Below are 20,027 nucleotides of genomic sequence, written 5' to 3'. Positions count from 1 at the left end.
CTGCTCACTTCCAGTATGTCTATAATTACTTACATGGGTCATTCCTATGTGAGGGATCTTACAACTCGTTACCACCACTAAGCTTTCCCCAAAAGAGGGTTTTTCTATTAGAGATAGCTAATACATGAGTGGCTTCTGTTACCAAAAATGTAAGAGAGGCAAATTCAATGTTAATTCCTAGAGGCTTCTATAATATAAGGCTTTGCATGAAAAAAAGAAAAAAGAGAGAAAGGTTTATAACACAGGATTTTTCCAATCTTGTTCTCATATTTCAGGCCAATACCCAATATAGTTGTTTGCTTCTGTATAAGCCTTGATGCCATTGAGCAACAGTACTCCAAATAGCTCAGAGGACATTATCATAACTGGATTACACAATCAAATGAGTCTTGAACTTGTAAACTCCCACTCTTTTAACACAGTAGTTTGACCAGGTATTATTTAACTTTCAAGAACACTGGTTGTTTTTATGTGGATCAGATTTGAACTATTTTTCTGTTGCATTAGTAATCAACTTGTAAGCAGTGAAATATTCTTCAGGAGTTGCCAAGTGGGCTTTCCTGATGAACAACAGTAAAAGTTCTCAGTGAGACTTTCTTATGTGTCTCATTATGTGGAGAATCAGAGTGAGCACTTCAGGGTTAATGGCAGAATATATCATTGTGGGCAATTGTATTACTGTAGGGAATAGCCTCAGCAAAGAGATGGTTTTAATTGTACATAAAACAGAGGTGAAGGGAAGTTCACCACGACAGACATTTTCAACAGTTACGTGAAAAAATGAGGTGTCGTGTAAAACAAGTTTACTTTGTTAGTAAATGTGGTTTTGGCTAGGACAGAGGGAAATGCTATTAAAACAAGGCATTGAGGAAAAAGTGTGTGTTACAAGGAGACATTTGTAACAACCCTTTCTATAGAGCTCATTAATTATTCTTTAACTCTGCACACACAATATATTGTTTGAGTTGTCTAGTATCAAACCCTTTCATTTCTATGTATTTTGGAAGTTCATATTTGATTTCTAGATGCTTTTATCTTTATGTTATTACACAGTCATGACGTGTGTGAGTTATGTTTTAGACTGCTGAGAGATACCATGATTGTGTGTTGAGACATGGCAGAAATTAATCTTTTTGGTTGCCACGGTTTCATCTGACAGCTCTGACTCCCAATCATTGGGGAGTGGAGGCAATGGCATTTCCACAGTAGAATGAAGATGTTGCCCTGGAATGACCAAAGTTAGGGCTGACGGAAGCCACTGAATAGACCGTGAGCTAGACTGGACACAGCACATAAAAAAAAAGGAAGGTGACCCTTTCCTTTTACCTTTACAGAAGAGGCCCATAAAGTGTATGTCAGGCACTTAGGGCACTGGAATAGCAGAGACTTTGTGCAGAGAGAACAATTTAGGCTTCACACTTTGCCTCCAGACAAGAAACACATTCATGGGATTGTAGCTGACATCTGTAACTACGTGGTATTCTTGTCTAATTCAGACAACCCTATCTTGGCAGTCCAAAGACTTGGGTTCCATCCCATCTATCAACCTTAGGTGTCTGATTCTAACCCAAGTTCTGGATTTTACTTTTCTAGTATATAATTAAGAAGTTATAATGATTGGCTCACACACTTCACTGGATTATTTCTGTATCCATCACATGGTTGTTGTTTAAAAGATGGTTTAGATCAGGGGCACTTGGGTGGCTCAGTCGGTTAAGTGTCTGACTTGGCTCAGGTCATGATCTCATGGTTCCTGATTTCAAGCCCCGCATCATGTGCTGAGCTCTCAGCACAGAGCCTGGAGCCTGCTTCAGATTCTGTGCTGCCCTTGCTCTCTGCCCCTCCCCGCTCTCTCTCTGTCTCTGTCTCTCTCAAAAATAAATAATAAAAACATTAAAAAAATAAAAGATGGTTAGCACAGAGGTCAGTGATAGAGGTTCTGGAGGAAACCTACTGAGGGCCAAATCCTGAGTGCCATACATAGAAGCCACTCACCCTCTATGTGCATTAAGTACAACGGAGATAATGATAAAATCTACCAGCCAACATTGCAAGGAGGGTAAGGGGGATAAACCACTTCACACAGTAGCTGCCTGGAAAAAAAATAAACATGGCTCTATAAAAGTTAACTTATTTTTTAATTGAAACTATGATAACATTTAAAATCATTATAGCACTATCAGCATTTTGTGTTATTCTAAGTGACTATCGCATACTTCAACCTTAAAGGTAAAATAATTTCCACTTAAGAAAACTATTTCTATTAATGGAAAAGTTGCAAAATCGTTTCCAAATGCTTACAAGGAGAAGCCTACATGCTAACATTAGCTGCACTCAATGACCAAAAATCCACTGTAACTTTACAAATGTGCACAATTAGTCTGCATTTATTTTGGAGAAGAAGCTTTGTGCCTACTGAAAGAAATATCCTATGTGGATCTATCGTTTGCAGATGTTTGAGTGTGTATATGTGATATATGAAAGGATAAAGGAGGATTCACAGAGACATAAGAATTAGAGGGTTGATGTAAGTATCTTTATGTGTGTGTGTGTGTGTGTGTGTGTGTGTGTGTATCTCTAGGATTCATTTGAAGACAAAGCCCTATATCAAAACTAAAAAAGATGCATGTCTGATATCATTCTGGTAAATATTCCAAGGCAGTATAAATGTTGCTATGCAGATCTTCCTTGACTTACGATGGGTATATGTCTTGATAAACCCAAATTAATTAAGAATAAATTAAAAAATGTATTTCGTGTATCTAACCTGCCAAACATCATGGCTTAGCCTAGCCAAGAAAACATACTCAGAACACCTACATTGGCCTACAATTGGGCAAATAATCTAACACAAAGCCTATTTTACAATAAAGTGTTGACTATCTCATGTAATCTATTGAATGCTGTATTGAAAGTGAAAACAGAATGACAGTGTGGGTACAGAATGGTTGTAAGTTTATTGGTGTTCGCCCTCATGATCCCATGGCTGACTGGGAGCTGTGGCTCACTGCCATGGCCCAGCATCATGAGAGAACATCCTACTATATATCATTAGCCTGGAAAAAGGGAAAAGATCAAAATTCAAATTTCGAAGTAAGGTTTCTATCGAATGCATATAGTTTTCACACCATCATAAACTAAACAAAAAAAAATCATTAAGTTGAACCATCATAAGTTAGAGACGGTCTGTACTTAACCTTGTCAATGCTACCTCTTTGAATATAGAATGTTCTCAGTCTACCCAAAGCCAGTTCTGAGTGAGGAAAATGTTTCTGTATTAAAAGGGTGGAATTCATAACAAATGGTGCATTCATATGCTTAATAATATTAATAAAATAACTTTCTAGACTGAAATTCTCAGTTGCTCCAAAATATTTTTCTACTGGATGACATTTTGAGAGAATAAGTTTGGAAGAATTTTGGTCCATGCTATGGATTACTATGGATTGAAATGTTTGTCTCAGACTTCTTCTAAGTAAGCGACTCTAACATAGACTGAAAAGGCCACTGAAATGTTGGGTTTTAGTGAATATTTCATATGGCACTCTGATGCCAAAGACTGTGTGATTTTCATCATTATATAGATAATCTCTGGAAAGGATCTGATGAGAGTGAGATGTTATTTCTGAAACATGCTTCCCAGAGTCACAGAATAATGAATGTTTCCGCTTTCAGCAGACATACTTGGTATCTTCCCTAATACAAATTAGAATGAAAATCAAAGTAAAAGGAATATAGTTAAGGATACAACAAGGATCCAAAAGAGGAGTATTAGACACTGACATATTTATAAACCACCAATGTATTTATAAAACTCCACTGTATTGATGGCATGCAATGAAATGCAGGGCCTAGGAACTCAGAAGTTAATACTTGGACTGTTTATTGTCTTAAATCTACAAAATCCTGATGACTTCCAAGACTGAATTGCAACATTTGAGCTCTTTCCAATGCTCCCTCATATATGACTGCAAAGAGGAATGCCTTTTCTTGACTGCCTCCAGATTTTTGTTGGCACAGGGATCTCAAAGGAGTTGGCAAATGACCAGATACTTTGAGATACTCATTTCACTGTATTAGCATATTACTCATCAGTTTGGCGTGTTCAATCTAAATGGGATTTTGATGAAATCAAATCTATACCATTACTGAGATTTAGCCATGTGAAGTGTCTTTAATATTGTTGGAGGCATACAGAAATGGATTCAAAACTTTGCTACATACTAGATGCAAGATCTTTTACAAGTTAACAGTTATAGATAAGATGAGCTTTTCAGGAAGAATAACCATCATGAGATGCCTTGCATACTGACTGGCATATAGTGGGATGACACCAATTTTTGTATCTTTCTCTCTGATCAAGAACCAACATTTCTGATATCATGGAAGAAATCTCTTAGTCTCTAGCTATTCACATCTTTTTTGGCAATATATTTGTAAACAACTGAAGAATATAACAAAAAAGAAACCCTGAAAACTAATAATAAAAAAGCAGCTTGAGGATAACAACAAATGTCCCTTGAGCACTGGCTCCACTGAAGATATGTTAAATCATGTGGCTTACAAACTCTTTTACAAAGAAGGATGCTATGAGATATCCATTACAGGCACTGAAGTGTGTTAGAGGCACATGTTGCTTCTGTGAGCCAGGTGATTAAGGACTGGTTTTACATGGAACAGCAGGAACAGAATAGGCAGGGAGAACATGTGTTACTACAGTCATACCAATGCTCTATCTGAAGCTACGTGGCAATGGTACAGCTTTCTGGGTACCAATGCTCACAGAAAATCAGGCTTGCTAAGGAGAAGTTAAGGTAAAAAGACCAAGGGCAAAACCTTGAGAGGTGACCACAGAGGTTTTCCTAGAGAAGTGCTTCTTGGACATTGACACACTGACACATCAGATTCTTTGGGGGTTATCCATTTCTTTTCAACACATCTGTTGAGTGCATTCTATTTTCTTGATATTATGTAAGGTGTGTTGATACAGTGGCAAATAAGACAAATTCCCATCTCTGTAAAAATATTATAAGACAGATTGACAATAAGTAAAAACAAAGTAATTCCATAAGTTACACTGCAGTAAGAACTATCAAAAATAAATACTGAGTACTTTAGGAATATGTAGCAAGAGAATCTACCATGTAACTGACACGTGGTTAGGGGAAAACTCTCTGAGATCTTACATACGAAACTTTAGTTGCCATATTTTAATTTTGTGCTTTGTCCAAGGTGTTGACAGACGACAACAGAACGGGATGTCATACAGGTTCATTGTTAGTGTGAGCCTGCTAACAACAAATTTAGCTACAGCATAGTCTGCCCTGAGAAATGTTCTTCAGAAAATGAGATGGCAAGAGGGTATGATATGATGTGCTTTCTGAATAGCAAGGTAAGAAAGTAAATGATTCTAGTTGTAAGCAGAGGATGTGACAGCCTGAATACATCTTAGAGGCTATTCTGATCCCCCTGGTTCATCTAAGGGATGAAGAAAATGAGGACCAGACAGATACATTAATGTTTGTACAGCCAGTAAATTACAGAGAAGGAAGCAGAAACCCGGTCTTTTCATTCCTAATCCAGTGTTAATGAGGGAGAAAGAAACCTTTGCAATGCTCTACCTTAGTCTAAAAATGGCACATCAAAGAGAGCAAAATCTTCTTAGTAATGTGCCAGGGTACGTGCTTTCATAATTTCATTCTTGTCATGACATTTGGTCCTAACAACACCTGAGGCAAGGACAGCAAGTGACTGAAGATCAAGGACTCCACAAGCAATTTTACTTGGTGTCAAAATCTGACCCAATGAATTCTGGAGCACATTCACCTTTGGGAAATCTTTCTACTTTGTTTTAAATTGACTTGAAAAACCACAAGGGTGTATATATGCATATGACAGAGTGTAAGGCCTATGTGTGTGCCTGTGTGTGTACATGTGTGTTACATGATACGAACATCTAGGATATGATGGATATTTTTTTCCTTTCTTGGTAGAACATTATAAAGGCAGGAGTTTTACCTGTTTTGCTAATGTATTCTCAATGCCTAGAACACTGCTTGGCACATAGTAGCTACTCAGTAAATGCTTCCTCAATGAATGAAAGAATATGTGTACAGTTGTATATATGTGGGTATATCTGTTCATATGTGAATGTTTTGGTGTGGACATTTATACTATACATGTGTCATGCACATCTGACAACCCCATAATATCTGTGGGAACAGGAGGATTCGTGAAGAGGAGTGACTCACAGATACCAACCAGCACCTTAAGGTCACAGTTTAAATATATTCTCAAGATGAGAGGCATTCTCTTATTGAGTCCAAATGGAAGTTGCAGCTTTGCTTGAGTATACTTTTTTTTTTTTTTGAGATTTCTTTTGAAATTTGGCAGGATTGAAGCAGTTACTATTATGCAAATCGAAATAGTAAAGTCTGACCAAGATCCTTGCCACCCTGACCATATGATAATTTTTCTATATTTTATTCCCCTGCATTTAATTACAAAATGTTTCATTTTCACAAAGAAAGTAAAGCAGATAATGCAGGCAGGCATAATGAGTTGGACATAAATATGTTCTAATTGCACAATCTACCATATATATGTAAAAGAAATACATAAGATTTCAGTCAAGTTTGGTTTTAGAGAACAAACCGTTTTCAAGCTCAATGCACCATGGATTTCCTTGGTCTGGATCTCCTGGAAAATATTATTAATACCAAGACCTTTAATAGACATGGATGAAATTTAAGTTTAAAAATTTGAGCAGAATATCGGTTATGACTGAATTTTACTCCAAGTTACATATTTCAGTGAAGGAAGTTAATCTCTTGACCCAAAATTAAACTCTCAGGAAATCCAGAGCAGAGCACTGGTTGGCTAAGTTGGATAGAATGTTTAGTCATCAAAACCATATTAGGTTTCAGGCATCATACGAAGTCAAAGCAGGTGTTCAGCATTACTCATTTGTTTGACTTTTTGGGTTCACTACAGCAGTGCACCAGGAAGCTGCACTCATTGAGGCAAAAACCAACCTTATATATCTATACTTTTTGGTCAACTTTAGTAACTCCTCAAGCTTTCTTGAATGTGTAGGCTTCCCTTTCCCTTCTTGCTCATGCAATGTTCCTATCATTTTCTGATATCGTACGTTTTAAGTGACTTCTTTGCTTCACATTCATTTATCTAAACTGCTTGCTCTTTTGTCTCATGCTGGTCACATTGGCTACATTAAGAACTTCTCTAGGCTTCAATTTACCTAGCTGTAAAATGGACAAAATAATAACTTACCTCATCAGGTGATTGTGAAAACTAAATAGTTTCTCTGTAAAAATTTTAGCATGGTGCCTGGTACATGATGGGCACTAAACATTAGTGATCACTTTTAATTTAACTTAAATAAATTACATACATGTTACATATTAAGTATTACAATCATTATTATCTTGTCTCTAATCTCCAGGATGGAAGATTGTTAAGGAGGAGAGTGGGAGGCATTCCGACTAGCTATGTTTGGTGTCCATGAGTATAGTTTATAATTCCACTGAGATTCAATTCACTTAAAGAACACAGCAAGGTATGGTGGAAAGAATGTAGACTAGGGAATTTTTCCTGGCTCTGTAATTGTTAACTCTACAGCCCTCGGCAAGTTATCTTAACTTTCTAAGGCTGTTTCCTCAATCATAAAGGGGAGCAGAGAGCCAAGAGAGAGGAAATAGAGTGTTATTTGCCACAATGCTGGTTGGGATCAGAAGTGAGATCAGAATTCAGGTTTTCTGAATTCCAGGTCAGGTCTCCTGCTTTTGCAGCTGACTGGCTGCTGGCTCCAACTGAAGCACTTCACTCATTAGCTCATGCTACAGTGATTATTAATGACGATATACCAAGGGCTGTGTTAGACATCTGAGATACAACAGTGTACAAAAAGAGGCAGCATCTTAGCCCCCATGAAGCCTTCTCTAGCAGGGAGAAATGATTTGGAGTGTGGTTCCCATGCTGGATTTAGAGAACCGTGAATGAGCTCAAAAGCCACAGATCAGGATCTGTTTGTCTGCCTTTGACCTGTTCACAGAAGGAACAAAGGATGCTTTATATCTATCAGGTAGAAGCATACTACACATGCTTCTCACTTTTGGGTGTTTTGCTTTGAGTTTTGCTGGTTTCCATGGCAACTGTCAAACAGGTTTTATGGAAAAGGAAATCTCTCCTGAACTGTTCTAGCTTGGAGGTGATTAGACCTCTTTAAGAGCCAATGTCCTTTGCTGACTTCAGTGTCACATTATCACTTTTAAATCCCAATTTTATGGATAGTTTCTTGACTTCTGTATCTTTTTTCCTTTTTTTTTTCCTTTCTCTGTCTCTCTTTTGCCATATTCCTGGTTTAACCTTCTCCCTTTATCTTTTACTTGTACATAGGGTGTGGCACTTTTCTAGACATGATTCATTTCATGACAAATTTCCCCAGAATTCTATCTCCCATGAACTTGATAAGCAACACAGAGCAGGCAGCCCTGGTAGATACTTCTACAGGGAGAGCCCAGCCTTTGAATAGAAACTCAGGTTGTGTGGAGAGAAGTGGCCCACTGAGGCATAACATTAGGGTTGGTAAGGACGGACTTTCTCTTGACAACTACTTTCTCATATATATTTCTATATTTTGACTCCTTATTGGCTACGAGATTTTGGTATTATTTGCTTTTTCCCTGCCTATGAAATTAGCAATCTGAATATATGCTATCCATGATGCAATACAACTTGAAAATATTAGGGTGTATGGATCAAATGGTTATATATGTGAAGAGGAATTTGGGTCTGATAAGCATATTAGAACAAACTACCAAAATAAAAGTAATCTTTTAAAGATTAAAAAAAATAACACAACAACTCTTCGGTCACTAGCATTTTAACAAAGTTATTTAACCAGGGTTTGGCTATATTTAGTATAAAGCTAAATGTATCAAAATTTTCTTTAATCTATATACATAAGGAATGCTCATAGAAAAAAAACAATTTCCAAAAATTCTCTATCAATAAATAGTGGGTAAAATGAAAATTTCACAGTGAAGAATAAAATTACTTAATTTATCTATTAATTCATTCATTCACCTCAAAAGTTGACTGAGTGCCTACTATGTGCCAAGTATTACACAATGTGCTGAGGGTACAAAAATAAATGTCAGCTCTTGCTTTCAAGTGGGGCAAAGTAACTAAAATAAAATGGATATAATATATAACATAAGACATTGATTGGTACCAAGTAACAAAGAAGGCAAATATGTTTTTAAGGTGGGGATTGTAGTAGCATTAGATGTCATTTGCCAGATAGCATTCTAAACGCTATAAACACATTAACCCTTTAATCCTCCAAACATTCTAGGGAAGTGGATACTATTATTATCCTCATTATAAAAGAGGGAGAAAACTGACAAATTGAGTCATCTGTTCAAGGTGACACGGAAAGGAAATGGCATAGCCAGAATTCAGATTCAGTGTGTCTGGACTCTGGAGCCTAGGAGCTTATCACTTAATCCTACAGTTCTTAGAATTGTGTTAAGGTGGGGCCCTTGAAATAGCAGGGTAGAAAAGACAGCTTATAGGACTGAAGGAACAAGTGTAATATGAAGTAAGAGCTGCATTACCCATTATCAGGTTTCTGCATAAAGAGATGCCCTATTGGTTGTTGCCGCTGTAAATCATTTCTAGCTGCTAGTCAATCAGGCCACAGATTTAGATTGGCCAAAATGAAGTGAAAGACTAGAGGGAGGTTGGCAAGTTGGTCTGATACTGTAATCACTCCTAATGTTGCTTTCATTTTTAAAATAAATATTCTATTATGGCCAATCAGTGTGTCTGCCAACTTCTTTTCTTCTAAAATATTTAGATGTTTCTGGTGTTTTCATAGAGCTAAAGTAAGAGGTGGAAAAATCTTTTTTGAATAGCTCTCCTACTCTTTTCATCTTAGTTTCTTTGTTTAAATCTTCATTTCATTGCCAATTCAAAACAGTAACCCCCTCCTTTATTGTCTAGTACTGTCCATCTAACTTGTTCATTTACCAAGAGACAGAGACAATATTACTGGGAAATATCTGTTTGGGAATAATTAATTGGAAATGAGAGCATGTGTATTTTCCAATTCAGTTAAGTCACTGGAGTGGAAAGGGGATAGGTTGTTTCTGCTTCTCACAGTCTATTCTTATCCCTTTCCTGTTTGGGGAGAGATTTTCTAAAAATTGCATTCATAGCTCTGCAGCTTTAGTATCTCTTGGAGAAGAACCAAAACAAGGATGGTCCATTACAAAAAAAAAAAAATAAAAAGAACATGCAATGAAAGATATTTAGACATGTATAAAAACTTAAAAATAAACATGAAAAGTTAATAAATTTTTTAATGTTTATTTATTTCTGAGGGAGACAGAGAGCAGGAGCAGGAGAGGTACAGAGTCAGTACTCAATAAATGATGCTATTACCCATTGTAGTGAAGGTCTTCTAAAAAGATTTATTTATTTTTTAATGTTTATTTATTTTTGAAGGAGAGAGAGACAGAGTGTGAGTGGCGGAGGGGCAGAGAGGGAGACACAGAATCTGAAGCAGTCTCCAGGATCTGGGCTGTCAGCACAGAGCCCGACATGGGGCTCAAACTCATGAACTGTGAGATCATGACCCGAGCCCAAGTCTGACGCCCAACAAACTGAGCCACCCACACACCCCTACTTGGAAGATTAACAAATAACATATTCTTTCTTATCAGTGTGGTCCCAAAAAAGCAGTGAGGACTGCATGCACATCTCAGAAAATTGATCTGGAAGAGGAAAAGAGAGGGGCAGGGAAGAACTCCGTTTACCAGTTTTGCTACAGCCATTGCCTCTGTGGTAGGCAGCCTTCAAGATGGTCTCCAGTGAGGCTGATGTTCTGGTATTCACATCATTGTACCAGAGTTGGTGTGTTTTACTAATAGCATGGGACAGAAGTCATGGAATGTCACTTTGCTCTAGATTAGAACAGTTACTGCAACTTCTGCTTTGAGCTCTTCTTCACCCACTGCCCACCCACTCTGAACAGGGAAAGGCATGTAAAAGCCCACATGGAAAGTGACTGAGTTCTCCTGTAAACAACCACCTTGAATGATCATGGAGGCAAATCCTCCAGATTTATCAAACCTCAGATGACTTCAGCCTCTTCTGTCACCTTAATTGTAGCCTTGTGAGAGACTTTGAGCTAGAACCACCAGCTAAACCACTCCTAGAATTCTAACCCACAGAAACTGAGATAATAAATGTCTTTTGGCAGGGGGGGCACCTGGGTGGCACAGTTGGTTAAGTATCTGACTCTTGATTTCAGCTCAGGTTTTGGTTCATGAGATTGAGCCCCACATCGGGCTCTGTGCTAACAGCACAAAGTCTTCTTGGGATTCTCTCCCCCTCTCTCTTTGCCTCTTGCACTCTCTCAAAAATAAATAAATTAAAAAAATACATTTTTTTAAGCTTATATGTTTAGGGCAATTTATTATGCAGCAAAACATAACCAGAACAGTCCTACTGGTTCTGTAGTCATGGTGAACCTTTCCATAACTGGCGGCTTTTTTGAGCAGGAACATTCCTACTGCTGTAGGCACAGCACTCTCTGACATACCTTCACACTAAGTAAGGCACACTCCATGCTGCCATCAAATGCAAAGGATAGTAATAATGGATTTCAAGGAGGTTCATCTCCCAAGGCCAAAACTATACTCTCTAAATTTCTCAATTTTCAGAAAAGAGGAGACAAGATCCTGTCAGGCATTGGGTTCCGGTCTGGATTTGACTTTAGCTTCTTGTCACTGTTTCAAAGACATCTTACATTCTTGGATATTCTTGACGTTTGAATCATGTGTCAAGATGTTGTTGATTCTAGTGATGGCAACGTTTCATCTCATATGCATAGCAGATTGTTCAAACATGCCGAGGCTGTGGTGTTCCTTTCCATTCTGCTATTCCCAATTTTATTGTCACTTCAGAAATAAACTACAACATATAAAGGAGCACTGAGAAGGCGGCTTTAAGAGCCCTGGGGTAGAGCTAAAAGCAGCTCCCTTGATTTTATGTTTGAGCCATCTGGTGCTTACATCAGCTACCACTTGTTTTCAAATATATATTATTTGCGACTTTGTAGAGCTGAATAACATGAGCCCCTTTGGTACAGCAAATATTGTCAACGTACAGCGATTTAAATAAAAGAAGAAGCTAGTCATTTCATATGAGTCTGTGTGGAGAGAGGTTGATAGTTTCTCTGTACAGAGAACAGAAGAGTTCTTCAACTAAGAAATATGTCTAAAACTTTATCCTCCTGGACACCAGACAAATTAACTAAACCTTTTCAGAGAAACCATCTGTGTCTAGAGCAAAGGCCAGTTACTATTGAGTACTTACTATATCACAAACATTGTGCTAAACACCTCAAATGCTTTATCTAATTTGAGCATTTCAAACGCTATATCTAATCACCAATAAATTAGACAATGCTGCAGTAATAATCAACCTTAAAATCTTAAGGAATTAGCATAAGAAATACTTACTTATTGCCTTGCTACATGCATATCTATATATCCCTCAGAGATTAGGTTGATCATCTTGCTATTGTAGCATTTGGAAAGAGCAGAAGTTCAATTTGGGAAGGAAAGAGGCACAGTGTCATTCATTGTTTCTTCTACATGCTGGCACCACATATCAAGACTGCTCAAAATCTTACTGGTTGAAATAAGCCATATGATCTTGCCTAAAATCTTCCTATAAACCTAGAAGGAAAGAAGAACCAGATCTAGGCTATCTTACTAGAAGCCTCTAAAATACCTTCTTTTTACATGTTCAGAAACAGTGATTCAGAGAGGTAAGGTGATCTTTCAAGGCCATTTAGCTGATAGGCCATTTAGCTGATACCTGATTTTTCAAGGCCAGATACCTGATTTGTATATTTACATCCAGGTCTGTTAAAACTCAAAGCCCATGCTCTTGAGCGCTACATGTGGAGAAGAGAATCCCTGGCCTATAGTGGCACTGATCAGAAGGAGGTGGAGGGTCAAATGGTATCTGTTCTGTCTGCACAACATTCTTCCAGGGAGTATTTCAAATATTTATTCTGTATGCCCTAAGTGAATGAGGGCAGGGACCATGTCAGTGTTTGACGACCACTGAATGCTCAAGATCTAGTATAGCTCCAGGCACGTAGCAAGTGTTCAGTAAATTTTGGTTGAAATCTATTGAATGGATGCCTAACTTGTGACACAGGTCATATAGGACTATGTAAACCAGGATACAGAGAGCACACTTGGTGCTACTTTGAACTACACTTCCTTCCTCATTTATACAGTAAAATGGTAAACTCAAACTATATTATATCTTGTATGCTCCTCCATTAATGTAGCAGTATTGTGGGATAATCATTTCTACTCTCTAAGGCCAAATGGAAGAGTAGTCAGTTAGTCTTTAATTTTTTTTTTTAATTTTTTTTAATTTTTTTTTTTTTTGGCTTCCATCCTTTGCTACCCATGTGTGTTGTCTGGAGTTACCAAGTTTGGCACATGTTCACTTTTCCACCTATGATTATTTTTATTCTCATTCTTATTGCCATATTACCTTCCCAGCCCTTCAAAAACTTTTTTCCCTAATGTTTGTCTATAAATGTCATAACATTTAAAAATTAAACCTGTCTACACTTTGCTATGCTATGTCCATAAGAGCTCCTTCCTCTCCCAGGAACTGGAGTTGCTATTTCCTAGAAGCACCACTGCTTTAAGAGAACTTTCCAGACTCTAACTCACCCTTGCTCTTGTCAGGATCCTGAAACTGACTTTTTTTCTACTGACTCAATTTCCCTGTCTACTGCTGTGGACATGACTTTTTTGAATCCAGCCCTTCATGCAGGAACATTGTGATTCCAGATATGGGACATGAACACTAGCATCTAAGGCTGAGACACTTGGCTCACATTTTTACTCCTTTTTGTTTAGTACTCTGTATACTTGGTCCGCCTCTGTTCTAGTTCCTTAGACTAGACTAGCTTATGCCATCCAAATCACTTAGTAGGAGAAATTGGACCATACTTTTCTATGGTATAGGAAAATCTACTTGGAGTATTAAGCGCAACAATCAGCTTGTAGGAAAGAATTGAGGTAATTTTATTCCCTTTCTAGAATCCTGAAATGTACCACCAAGGAAAGCTATGAAATCTGCTTTACCTCTGTGTTTACTATTTTAGGTTTATAATACATCTCTCTGAGTATAACTTAGAAGACCTACATCATGGGTATTATGTTGTCACAGAGACCAGCATTATAAAAGGAATTTACTATACCATAGTGTGCTACTCTACATTTTATGCCCTTAAGAAGAATTTTTATAGATATTGTTTATAAGTACTTAATTAAATGATATTGCATACTCCATCAGGATTGCCAATGGGACTTTTCCTACCTCAACATAAAAGTGCAAGCAGTACTCTTTAATAATTTGTAACATTATTCTTTCACAGTGATCCTTACTTCTTCAAAAATTTAAACATTAAAACTTTCTGAGAATAGATCATATTCCATTACAGACGATCATGAAGGAAAAAAATAATCATGATTTATTGAAGAAATTTCAATCATATTTTGGTAACTTCAAATAAATAATGAAAAAGAGACACTGAGAAATACATTCATTGTCTGATGGGCCACTTATATGATTGAGTATTTTCAAGACATATTCAAACAGCCATACACAGATGTACACACACAGAGATGTTTATAACATGTACACAAAGAATATATTCAGGTATACTCAGTATGATACACAAACGAAAGACTAAAAAGCCAGAGACCTGAGGTCTTGTCCTTTCCTGAATTTATTCATGTTTAAGATCTTAGGCAAATACTTAACTTTATTTAGCCAGCAATAGAATAAAATTTTTAAATCAGAGCAAAGAATATATATGTTAGTTTCCCTTCTGCCACATGTGGTAGACATTGCTTATTGATTTGGGCATTCATTTCTGCAGGTCAGGGTGGCAGTCTCAAAACTCTTTTCAGTAATAGGCTCCAGGCAACACCTTCGATTGATTTGATTTTACACCTGATATAAAGTCCATTGGTCATCTCAGGCAGATGACTGTAAATGTTTTTTTCTGTAAGATCATGAAAAAATATATACCTTCTTTCATACTGAAAGAATTCGGAGCCTGAAAATAACTCGTTCATATTCATGTGCATAATAGCAAAACAAGTGCTAAAAGTATGAAAACTTGTATATCTTTAATCACAGATACTCTTTCTTCTTCTTCTTTTAGAATACACTGCATATAAATAGGCAAAAATGCATTTTATTTTGCAGCATATTCTCAGGAGAATTCAGCAATGGAAACTCCCCCAATTTCTTGACAACACAGAAAATTGGCATTGTCAAAAAAAGATGTTTCTTTGCATTTGACTTAAATATAGGGACATACACTAATATTTCTATTCTCAACTTTTTGCAACATAGATTTTATGTTCCATATCCTTCCACAAAAGAATTGAGTCAGCTTGTAAAAATTACATATACTTATGATGCAATTTCTTGCTTTTCTTTTTTCCCTATTATTTAAAATTCTACTGAGTATATACTTTCTAGAAATAAGATTACATTTAGAACTACACTCCTTCCAAATGGGTATGTTTCTTAACAGCATATACCATAGTATCTATATTTTATACTTACCCTCTTTTTGAGTGACCAGTCTTATTTCCAAATTTCCCTATATCTTTAAATAATGAGATTATTTCAAGCATTCCAAAATGAGTAATTAATTGCCCAGCCTGAAATCTGCCTGGTATCAAAGTATTAATGCCTGAATTAATTTTCAACTTATAACTGTTTTCATTTACACTTACTTCCTCGGTAGTTATTTAAGGCAATTTCATCTTCCCTGTCTGTGGCTTATATGTTAATGTATTTCATTTTAATGAACACTCTTTAAGCTGTAGAAGTAGGCCAGACGCTATCAGAATGTGTCATAAGTGAAGAAATCTGACTCAAAGATAAAACTTTCAGATGAAAATGTTTAAAAGAAAAGGTACAATGGAGATATTTTTAAGTCAGAGATGAGACATAAGTCATCTGAAATATATTGCTATAACAGGTTCTATCCTTCTCTAGGAATTGAACAGAGATGAACATATCTCTTTGTGCATAGGTTTTAAAATTTTTACCCAAGACTCGTCGTACACACAAGCTAATCTGTCGAAAAAGTTTGATAGCTGATAGTTTTCAAAATTACTTGTTATTTCACTGAACTCTAATTTGAGTATATAGATATAGCTCAAGGTTTTTATACTATTAGCATACTCCTAATAATTACATTTAATTTGGTACAAAATTATTGTCCTTGTTTAGCGTATTTTCTTTTGTTAGCATCAAATATCTTCATCACAGGACATTTTAAAAGTAAGATTTAATAGTAAATTAGGCTTGCAAAAAAGGATTTTAATGCAATAACTCAAGTCAGCATCATAAATGAGGATTCATTGCTTTAATTAATACTGTGGAGAATTAATAAAAAATAATTTTGTTGTTTAGCTTTCATCTTTATGCCTTTCAGACACATTAGATGCTAGAGTAGGCAAATAAAAAATGGTTTATCATTATATAAATAACTTTACTTAACTTTTTAGCTCTAAAATATTTCTGTTTTGGAATACTAACTTTTTTCTATTATTGAAAATCTGGGCATTAATCAAGTATAAATGAGACAGGTGTCAATCAAGTGTTAATTGGAGATCATATTATTTGGCTAATTAGACAATATTATGTTGCTAATTAGAGACAATATTGTTAAAGAATGGAATACTAATATAAAATGAAACAACTGTATTATTCTCTTAGTACTACAGTTAGCAGAGACCACTTAATTATCCGTGAGGCAGTGACCTGTTCAGTCTGGGGAGGTGCTCTTTAGTTTTCAAGATAGACAATTCCTGTGTCAAGGAAGAATGAATCACTTAATTGTTCAAAAGGTGAAGAGTTTGTAGCCAGAAAAATCACTGTTATTTGGAGTTTCTCACCCTCCTGCATCCTATTATTGTTCTCAAGTTCCAAGAAGTACAACATAGTGTTTTAAATCTCTATTCTGGAATGGGACTCCTTCACAGACACCATTATCCTCCTTTTCCTGGTAAAAGTGGACAATCTAGAGGAAAAAAAATTATCATTTCTCTTAATGAGAAAATATATTTTGAGCACTGAATTCCTGGATTCTTTCTTCTTTGGATTTCACCAAGTAGGTTGCCAGAATCAAAGATGTCCTGCATGTAGAGCCTGCTAGAAGGTTGGAATAAGAAAAGTTCAGGCATTTACAGGGCACACTTTGGAGCACCAAATTCCCAGGAATTTAAGATCTTTTTAGTGTCTTTGGTAACACCAAGAAGTTACCCCCGAAAGTTCTCAGCAGTTTTACTTTACTATTCCTTCTGAAAGTGTCCTCTTTTGAAGGAATCAATTTTTCCTCCAATAGATAAGGAATAGCCACATGGAATTCAACTTGAGACAAAGAGTGACTAGCCTTTTGCACAACAGATTGAGAAGCCTTAGTTGAATATTGATGCTCTGCATCCCTCTCACTCTCAAATTACAAATTGCATTTTCTTTATATCATGCCCCAGCTTAAATAGTAACCATTCTCAAATATCTCTAAGTAAATATGTATTTCTTGCAAAGCAACTCTGATGGGTTGGTAGTGGATGTTTGTAGGCTGCAGTTGGTTAAATAGCAAAGATGGCCAAGGTTGATTAGCAATGTCTGCCAGAGGAGAAGGGTGGGAGAAGAAGATGCCCACATGCTATGTTATGCTTCCTGTCTTAGAGAGAGAGAATTTCCTTTCTGAATCTTGGTTCATGATGATATAACTTGCTACATAAGAATAGACATTCTTAGAATGTTTACTTGTTGCAAAAAACATAAAGGTAAAGGTGACATATATTTATCCTCTGCCCACAGGGAAGAAGAAAATTAATCTGTTACTCTAGTGACCAGGAGTGAGAATTTGACAAGAGTACCACTGAATATGCACAGAGTATAGGAAAAGTTAGTCTCAATGCTTGAAGTTTAATATGTGGCCAAATTCTATTCCTTTCATAAGTAACTTATGAAAATGAAGTCAACAAAGATCCATTAAAGGAAAACAAATACAGTAAAACCTTGGTTTGTGTGCATAATTTGTTCCAGAAACACCTCGGTAATCCAAAGCACTTGTCGGTCAAAGCAAACTTCAAGAACCATGGCTCAGTTGTGGTCATGTGACGTTAGGCATCATGTACTAGTTGTATTACAAGACACTGCTCATTTACCAAGTTAAAATTTGTTAGAAATATTTGCTCATCTTGCAGAACACTCGCAGAACAAGTTACTCGCAATCCAAGGTTTTATTGTATTCTCTAGTAAGACTATATGCACTCTATCTCTGAATGCGTGGAAATCATTTCTGGTGCTCCCTTCTTGCTCTCTGTAACCCTAAGAGTTGAGGATATCTTTAAATGTCCTTTACCTTAACTGGGCTATCAGTAATACGTAGGCTCGAGGAAGCTATTTTCTATGATGTTATATAATTCAAGAAAATATAAATATAGATAATCTACTTGTTATGACTAGATCATAAAAGATGATACAAAGTTCTGAACTTGACATACTTAAAGGATATTATTTAATGTACTATAAGATGTCACTTATTAGACCTCTTCTCTTTAAATGAAAATAAAGTAGTTTTAGATGAGTTATGAAAGCCCAGATTCATCAAACTTTAATGCATAATAGTAGTCTCTATATTGCATTAAAACCTGGGGTTTCCATGCTGGACTTTTTTTGAAACATAGAATTCATATTTTTGGGTAATATGTCTGAAAATTTTTCTGCCTTATATGTCTGAGACAATCTGCTCATTGCCCACTGAAAAGATTGACCAGATAGAAAGTAGGAAGTGTTTGCTGAAGAAAGAGGCCCACACAGCTCTGTTAGTTAAGAGGAGAGAATTTCTCGACCCTCTGAAGAATTAATATGATGTTGCCATAATGTCAAATTGAATGTTATGGTTTATTTAGTAATTCCAGAAGCATTTACTCTGATAATGTATGAATCCTGGTGCACACGTTATCTTGTATATACACAAAATTCTGAGAAAAATCATTAATGTGCAACAATTTATTATTCTGTCCTCTCAGTGACAATGTTTTAAAATGAAGTTTTATCAATTTCCTAATTATACACAAAAGCAAATAAATTCAAACTCACACTCATAAAACCACACTCGTGAAATGAAACACAAAGAAAAGAAAGAGAGAGAGTTAAAAATAAACATGGACGGGAGGGATATATTCTATTTTGAAGGTAGACATAAATGTTCAATTAACCTATTTCTCATGTCCTTTTTTATGACTACATATGGTGACAAATCTTCCTAATAAGAAGTGGTAAAAACAACAGATGTGTAAAATAGCAAAATAAAAACACCTCAACAGATGTATAATTTTTATTTTGCATGAAATGAATAGGAATGTGGAAAGTACATTTTGCAAAGCATAAAAAGCCCTTCATTTAGGAAAGCTATGAGTTAGAATGGTTTTAGAAACATTCTATGGATTGATTTGAAGAATTCAGGAAAGACCATGCCCAGGGCAGACACCTAAATGCTGTGAAGCCTGATTGTAGTTAAAAAATTAGTTCTTTAAGGTACATATAGTTCACCTCCCACATTTGTTTTCAAAAAGCACAAATACCTTTGGGAGTGAAGTCTGAGAAGCAATCACTTTGAGGACTGGAAAGAGAGAAAAAGAAAAAAAAAAGAAAAGAAAAGGAAAGGAAAGGAAAGGAAAGGAAAAAAGAAAGGAAGGAAAAAAGAAAGGAAGGAAAAAGAAAGAAAAATAGAGAGAGAAAGAAAGAAAGAAAGAAGAAAGCTGGAGAAATCATGAAGAGAAGGGAAGCTAACAGAATCTTAAATACGGAGTTGTGTAAGGGCTTGGAATTGCTGATTATTAAGTATGGTGAAAGCG

General features: G+C 36.2%; 1 protein-coding gene across 3 annotated transcripts in view; it reads right to left on the bottom strand.

Moving 5' to 3' along the window:
• Positions 1 to 20,027, bottom strand: part of NEGR1 (neuronal growth regulator 1) — an 841,086-nt gene that overhangs the window by 114,457 nt on the left and 706,602 nt on the right. The gene's annotated exons all lie outside the window — the stretch shown is intronic.

This window comes from Panthera uncia (genome assembly GCF_023721935.1).
Source record: "Panthera uncia isolate 11264 chromosome C1 unlocalized genomic scaffold, Puncia_PCG_1.0 HiC_scaffold_4, whole genome shotgun sequence".
Lineage (NCBI taxonomy): Eukaryota > Metazoa > Chordata > Mammalia > Carnivora > Felidae > Panthera > Panthera uncia.
The sequence above is the reverse complement of the archived record's forward strand: the minus strand, read 5'-3'. Positions and strand labels throughout refer to the sequence as shown.